This window comes from Leuciscus leuciscus (genome assembly GCF_965113295.1).
Source record: "Leuciscus leuciscus genome assembly, chromosome: 24".
Lineage (NCBI taxonomy): Eukaryota > Metazoa > Chordata > Actinopteri > Cypriniformes > Leuciscidae > Leuciscus > Leuciscus leuciscus.
Window position 1 is genome coordinate 31,312,756 of NC_138723.1, and position 8,110 is coordinate 31,320,865.

An 8,110-nucleotide genomic window follows, 5' to 3' on the forward strand; every position below is an offset into this window, starting at 1 on the left:
ACTGAAAGATAACTGTTTTCAAAAAGGTTTCCGGGTTTGTCATTGGTCAGTAAGTCAGTCAGCCCCGCCTCCAAACTCACATGATTGGCTGAGCCACAAATCGGAATGTTGGGCCGTTCAAACAAACGCATCAAAGCTCTAAAAGTGTTACAGAGTTTCACTCTTCAGGAATTTAACTAGCAATGCCTGACTCTGAACTTTAGACTCTGAACATCTAGAACATCAGGTTAGCAGAAGAACTGTCGAGCGGTTGTGTTGACCCAAATATTAACATGAAAACACACTTACAGATAATCAAAGGGGGATCAACATGACGTTGGCGTTTTGCAGCGCATCATCTTCTGCATCTCGCTGAGCTGTTCTCTGCAGCAGTGGCCTGAAGAAATCAAACAGAATCACTCCAGATGAAACAGGCTTTTACACTCACATGTCAAACACTCTATATATGTATATAAAGACTTCAGGTGCAAAAGCCTCTAAGTGCCATCTGAAACTTTCTTCTAGAATGATCATTTTTATCAAGCTTGTATGTTTATGTTCGGTTATTTCACTTTAATGAAAATGACCTATTAATTGTCATTAAAGTGAAATTGCTGAACTTAAACATATGAGCGTGAAAAAATTGCTCATTTTAGAAGAAAATTTCAGATGGCACTTAGAGACTTTTGTACCTGAAGTCTTCATATATACTCATACAAAGATTATTTAAAATAATTTTAAGTTTAGGAAGTGTGTCAGATCATTCAGTTCAGTAAAGGATTCATCAGACTGATTAAAACCAGTAACTCTTTTAAAAGTCGCCCTGTAATCAATAATTCTATCCCTTAAAACTCATCTTTGATCACCAAAATGACATATTTAACGGTTTTTCATTGAAAAATATTCTTCATGCCTTAAAATATCTTGAATGTAACTCGACACCCTTGCCTCATTTCGTATGCGCGGTTCTATGAATATGCAAATTCACCCCGCCTCCACTCACTCACTCAGCTCAGAGATCCACTGGTTGACGATCACACGTTGATCTGATTGGTTACAAGGTAGTTTGTGACGTCAGAAACACCAGCGATTTCAAAGCGTGTGTTTGAGACTGTCTTTGGTTCACTGCAGTTTTAAGGAGGAAATACTCAGCAATGCTGTCGACTTATGAATTTACACATGGTTTGTCTTAAAGCATATTAAATACACCACATAGACACATAAACTACATTAAACACTGGATTTACACCACAGGGTGAAACTTTCACTTTAAGCTATTCATTCAAAGAGTCATTTGTCTGTGAATCGGGCTATACTGAACACGTTCTGTGTTTTGATTTACTAAAAAATAACCGGCTGATAAGAATTATTTGCTGGTTTATTGATACTGGATGTGTTGCATTTTCATTTACAAGTGCAACCTGTAAAATCATCTGAATAAAAAGGTTTCTTTATTTATTTTTTGGTCTATGTACTGCAAAACATTCAATACAGTCACAGACTAAATCACATTCACAACTCAACTAGATATTTTTTGTGTGAAATGGAAAACAAAATAAAAAGTCTCTAATTTGTGCACAGTTCGACCATGAAGCAAATTAACCCATTTTTCTGTTTGTATCTTCAGTGCAGTCATTTTTCTCTGTATAAGCTTTTGAATGATTTTCTATGACTGCAGAAGAAAGAGCTTCTCTAAGCCTCGCGAAACGAAAAGCTACTTGAGTGATTGAACGCCAGTGGAAGAGGGGGAGGTTGATTATATTTTGAAAAAATGTTTATTTCAGCCATGCATCATTAAATGCAACCGCTAACAGCACCGGGACTTTTATCCACAACTCAGATGGAAACAATTGAAGTCGTGTATGATGGTGGACTCCATCAATAAACAGCACACACACTCGAAACCCTGCTGTTCTCACTCCATAATTATTATGGAAACAGAGAAACTGTACAAAAGATTCCTGTCTATCTACAGTGACCTAGATTCAATATAGTTTAAAGTAAACCCTTCTTACATACAGGCAAACCAAACATTATTCAGACACCAGATATTATTTTTGATGTTATTTCACTAGTGTGTGCAGGACACTATAGTTCATTTCTGTAAGTGAGGAGAGCAAAATAAAGTAAAATGTGTCATTATAACCAAATATTCTTCATACAGTGGCTACCAGTAACATTTATAAAAAATTGGGACCAAAAATGATTCAGACACTTTGACCTGATCATGTTTTGCTGAAGTGTTTTGTCTTTAATTGCTAATGCTCTTTTTACACACAGACTGAACAAAATGAAGCATTGCTTGGTGATTGGTTGAGCTAAACTGGTATTATCTAATTGTGTAGTTAAATTTAACAGCTGACAGATATTCAACATAATTCATGTGTGAGACAGTCTAACAGAAGGACGGACAAAACCAGTCAAATATCAACTGAGTTCTGCTCATATTTTATCACCATTTTCTAAACTATAGTGAATAAACTGTGATGATGTGAGAAATGTTGAAGGTGTCTGAATACATGTTGGTTTGACTGTACTAGTATTTGACTTTATATGTGTAAGTTATTCATGTGTTTTGCTGATGACACTGTCCCACACCTCGAGGTGAAGCCGGCAGAAGTCATCGTGTCGCTATAATGCAAATATTGTTCATCTCGGTTTCATTGACATTGTTGCTGCACTTAAGAGCCGACATTCGATCTCCTGCGAAGCAGAAGGGCTTCAACCTCGGTTTACTGCACTTCCAGGATTACAGGGCGCTTTAAGAGCCGGGGCCCCGGGGTGATTTAGATACAGTTCCTTTACCCAGAGGTGGTAAATCCAAAACCGCATTTATTACAGTGAAAAACACTTTTCTTTCGACATCTGCTCACTTAACGTTAATTATAGCACCCCTCCTCAGCACTGCCATTATGAGGCTTAAGATTCACAATTCCTGCAGACGTGAACAATAGAGGTGGGGAACTACAGCAACTGATAGTGTTTCAATCCTGTCCTGTGGAAAAAACTCTACAAAAGATTCACAAAACATGATGGTTTTAAATGGGTCATGACTTGGAATAATTTTTTTTTTTTTTATATGTTCACTTATTATGTTAATAAAGTTTTTTGCACAAAAAACAAATATATATTTGGAAAGATTTTAATGCATGGCTCCTTTAAAGGAATAGTTCACTTACAAATGAAAATTCTGTCATCATTTACTCGCCCCTTAAGTTGTTGCAAACCTGTATGAGTTTCTTTCCTCTGCTGAACACAAAAGAAGATGTTTTGAAGAATGTCGGTAACCAGAAACTTGATGGACCCCATTGACTTCCATAGTGGGAAAATAATACTGCTTGATTATCGACATTCTTCAACTCATTCTAACTCTTTATACGTAGAGTTATGTTTAATGGTGCAACGCAAAAATATTTTTATTGTGCGTAAGTTGTAACTTAGTGCCCATTTACGTCAAAACTAGGCTGAGTTGTAGCTTACAACCGGCCCCAGATCACTGAACACTCACTCAAAACACCATAGCAACCAACCAGAATACCCTAGCAACCACCTTAGCAACCACCCATAATGCCCTAGCAACCACCTAGCAACTGTTTAGCAACGCCCTGATGCTTTTGCACAGAGTAGCACCACTCACATTTCCCTCAGACTGAACACTCATTCAGAACACCCTAGCAACCAACCAGAATACCCTAGCAACCAGCCATAATGCCCTAGCAACCAACTAGCAACTGTTTAGTAACGCCCTGATGCTTTTGCACAGAGTAGCACCACTCACATTTTCCTCAGACTGAACACTCATTCAGAACAACCAGAATACCCTAGCAACCACCCATAATGCCCTAGCAACCACCTAGCAACTGTTTAGCAATGCCCTGATGCTTTTGCACAGAGTAGCACCACTCACATTTTCTTCAGACTGAACTGAACACTCATTCAGAACTCCCAAGCAACCAACCAGAATACCCTAGCAACCACCCATAATGCCCTAGCAACCACATAGCAACCATCTAGCAACTGTTTAGCAACGCCCTGATGCTTGTGCACAGAGTAGCACCACTCACATTTTCCTCAGACTGAACACTCATTCAGAACACCCTAGCAACCAACCAGAATACCCTAGCAACCACCCATAATGCCCTAGCAACCACCTAGCAACTGTTTAGTAACGCCCTGATGCTTTTGCACAGAGTAGCACCACTCACATTTTCCTCAGACTGAACTGAACACTCATTCAGAACTCCCAAGCAACCAACCAGAATACCCTAGCAACCACCCATAATGCCCTAGCAACCATCTAGCAACTGTTTAGCAACGCCCTGATGCTTGTGCACAGAGTAGCACCACTCACATTTTCCTCAGACTTGTAACTGGATTTGGTTACACTTTATTTTAAGGTTTAATTGTTACAGTTTAATTATATATTTAAGTACTGAGTAATAATAATTAACTACATGTACTTACTATAGGGTTAGTGTAGGATTAGGATTTGGTTGAGGGTTAGTTGCATGTAATTATGCATAATTTACTGCTATTGCTATGGTAAGTACATGTAACATGTAACAAGGACACCGTAAAATAAAGTGTTATCTTGGATTTTCCCCAGTTTTACCACATTAGCAACCACCCATAATGCCCTAGCAACCACCTAGCAACTGTTTAGCAACGCCCTGATGATTTTTGCACAGAGTAGCACCACTCACATTTCCCTCAGACTTGTAACTGGATTTTTTTTACACTTTCTAACTAAAATGAGTAGAGATATTTAACTTGCGTCTAGCTAAATATCACAGTTCTAATCTCTCATAGCACATTCATCACAGTGCAGCACAAACACGATGATGTTGCTTTGATGTAAAGTCAGCCATTGTGAGTTTGAGCTCCTGTCTCTGGAATTTCCAGATGGAATCGCTGTAATTGACATGGAGAGAAAGCTGGTTTTGTGTCCCCGGGGAAGCGAGTGCGAGGGCTTTAGGTTAAAGTCTGGTTTTAAACAGGACTTATGAAGTGGAGGAGGAGGTTTCATTCAGACGAGCCCTCAGGAGAAGCTCTCGGAGCAACCGAAGGGCAACATAGAGCCAAACCAAAACTTATTCAGACACCTTCAACATTTCTCACATTATCACAGTTTATTCACTATAGTTTAGAAAATGGTAATAAAATATGAGCAGAACTCAGTTGATATTTGACTGGTTTTGTCCGTCCTTCTGTTAGACTGTCTCACACATGAATTATGTTGAATATCTGTCAGCTGTTAAATTTAACTACACAATTAGATAATACCAGTTTAGCTCAACCAATCACCAAGCAATGCTTCATTTTGTTCAGTCTGTGTGTAAAAAGAGCATTAGCAATTAAAGACAAAACACTTCAGCAGAACATGATCAGCTCAAAGTGTTGGAATCATTTTTGATCCCAAATATTTATAAATTTTTCTGGTAGTCACTGTATGAAGAATATTTGGATATAATATGTCACAGTTTTCGGTAACACTTTACAATAAGGTTCATTGGTTAACATTAGTTAATGTATTAACTAACAATGAGCAATACATTTTTTATTGTATTAGTTAATCTTTGTTAATGTTAGTTAATACAAACACAGCTGGTTTGTTTATGTTAGTTCACAGTGCATTAACTAATGATAACAAGATTTTGATAAAGTATTAGTAAATGTTGGAATTAACATTAACAAAGATGAATAAATGCTGTATAAGTGCAGTTCATTATTAGTTCATGCTAACCAATGTAGTTAACTAACGTCAACTAAGAACGTTATTGTAAAGTGTTACCCAGTGTACTTTATTTTTCTCTCCTCACTTACATAAATGGACCAGTAAAACAAAATCTAAAAGTATATCCCGCGTCTGAATAATTCTTGGTTTGACTGTATGTCAGGAGTGTGAATCATTATAAGAACAGTAGCTGCAGTTCAACCATCGAACACTATAATTATAGCACTTCAAGATGGTCGTTTCAATGGGAGTTTTCTGATGATTCATTACAGTTAGAGAACGAAACCGGCCTGAACCTGCAAGTCCAGCTCCTTCTGTCAACAGATTCGCTGTGACTTGCCCTGTAAGTCATTTCATGTAATTTTGTGGTAATCCTAGAAGGCTGAACGGAGCATTTTTCTCTTGTGGTTAAAGGTGTAATGGTCCCATCAGCCTGAAAGCACTCAATTTTCATTCCATCTCTGAACACCTGGAGTGAGTCTTTTGCGAAGGGCATCACTTGTGCGAACAATAGGGGAGCGTGTCAACAACCTTTCACAGACACGGCATATTTATATCTTTTTCAAAGCAAAAAAAAAAAAAAACATACTGGTGTTTTTCTGGAAAGTTGATTAGAAAGACTACATTTCAAGCAGTATCTTCTACTAGAGCTTTCAAGCCACAACCACTAAACTCTGGTCAGAGCTTCTGACTGTCCTGACTCGGTGTGCTGTGTATTTTCTAACTGATCGGACTTACGATGTTCGTTAAATGTACGATCAAAACAAAGAAGTCCCATAGACTTTCATTGAGGGGGTGAAGACTTTTGCACAATAAGACTTGTGTGGTATTTCAGCTGTCTATCACTCGCAAAGCTTGACGACTATCCTAGGACAACATGCTGAAACATGCTAGCAATGTGCTAATTCGAGTTACAGTAGCAACATGCTAAAAATGCTAGCAACATATTGACACCATGTCAAATGATGCACATTACTGCATATGATCATGCTTTTAGTAATGCGACATTTAGTTCTTATAGTTTTTTTTGCAATCAAGGAGCTCTTAAAATCAGCTTGAATTCACAACCCATCTTACTTTCTGACCGATATAGATCCAAGACACCAGATGGGTTGAAGCACCACCGTGGTGCATTTTTCTCTCACATAGAGAGTAAAGGATGATGGGAAAACTATTGAGCGGCATTAGCTGCGAACTCCTGACTGCATGTGAGAGCATTATAATGTTTACTGTAATGCCATATTCCATATCAGCACGTGCAGAGACAAACAGAGGGCTTGTGGAGCACTTCAAAGTGTGTGTGAGGAGACCGCGAGCATTCAGTGTCACTCAAGATACTGTACAACCCCTCTGTAAACAACCGCAGGAAAGACACGGATCTGGCACCATTAAAATTGAATTGTTTCCGAGGGAAAGTGCGTGAGGATGACAGGAGCGGATATACCGAATGAAAACACGTTTGATCAAAGAAAACATAAACTCTATTCTAAACACTAGCTGAGTTGCCTATTAATGAAGCATCATAACTATATATATATCAGCAACCACTCAGAATACTTAAAGTCCCCCTGTGGTGGAAGTCAAGCTTTTAATGTAGTTTATGTGTCTGGTGTTTTTAATATGCTTTTAGACAAACCATGAGTAAATTCTTAAGTCGACACCATTGCCTTCCAGTGTAGATCAACTCACCAACAAATAATTCTTATCAGCCGGTTATTTTTTAGTGAATCAAAACACAGAACGTGTTCAGTATAGCCCGATTCACCGAACAAATGACTCTTATGAGTCGATTCTTTGAATGAATAGCTTAAAGTCAAAGTTTCACCCTGTGGTGTAAATCCAGCTTTTAATGTAGTTTATGTGTCTATGTGGTGTTTTTAATATGCTTTAAGACAAACCATGTGTAAGTTCATAAGTCGACAGCATTGCTGAGTATTTCCTCCTTAAAACTGCAGTGAACCAAAGACAGTCTCAAACACACGCTTTGAAATCGCTGGTGTTTCTGACGTCACAAACTACCTTGTAACCAATCAGATCAACGTGTGATCGTCAACCAGTGGATCTCTGAGCTGAGTGAGTGAGTGGAGGCGGGGTGAATTTGCATATTCATAGAACCACGCATACTAAATGAGGCAAGGGTGTCGAGTTACATTCAAGATATTTTAAGGCATGAAGAAAAAATGAAAGAAAAAAAAACATTTAAATGTGTAATTTTGGAAATCAAAGATGAGTTTTAAGAGATAAAATGATCGAGGGGGACTTTAACATGAAATTAGATTAATAAACGCTGCTGGGGTGTTGTTCATTCTCAGTTCATGTTAACAAATGAGACCTTTTACTGTCAAGTGTTACAATTTCTCTCATTTTGAGTTGAGTTGAGTAAAATTACAATGCAAT

General features: G+C 38.1%; 1 long non-coding RNA gene across 1 annotated transcript; it reads left to right on the top strand.

Annotated features, from left to right (window-relative positions):
- Positions 1-2,000: 2,000 nt before the first annotated feature.
- LOC309489739 lies at positions 2,001-2,395 on the top strand. Its single transcript, XR_014202502.1, has 2 exons — positions 2,001-2,114; positions 2,154-2,395. It is a non-coding gene; the product is annotated as an uncharacterized lncRNA (long non-coding RNA).
- Positions 2,396-8,110: the final 5,715 nt, after the last annotated feature.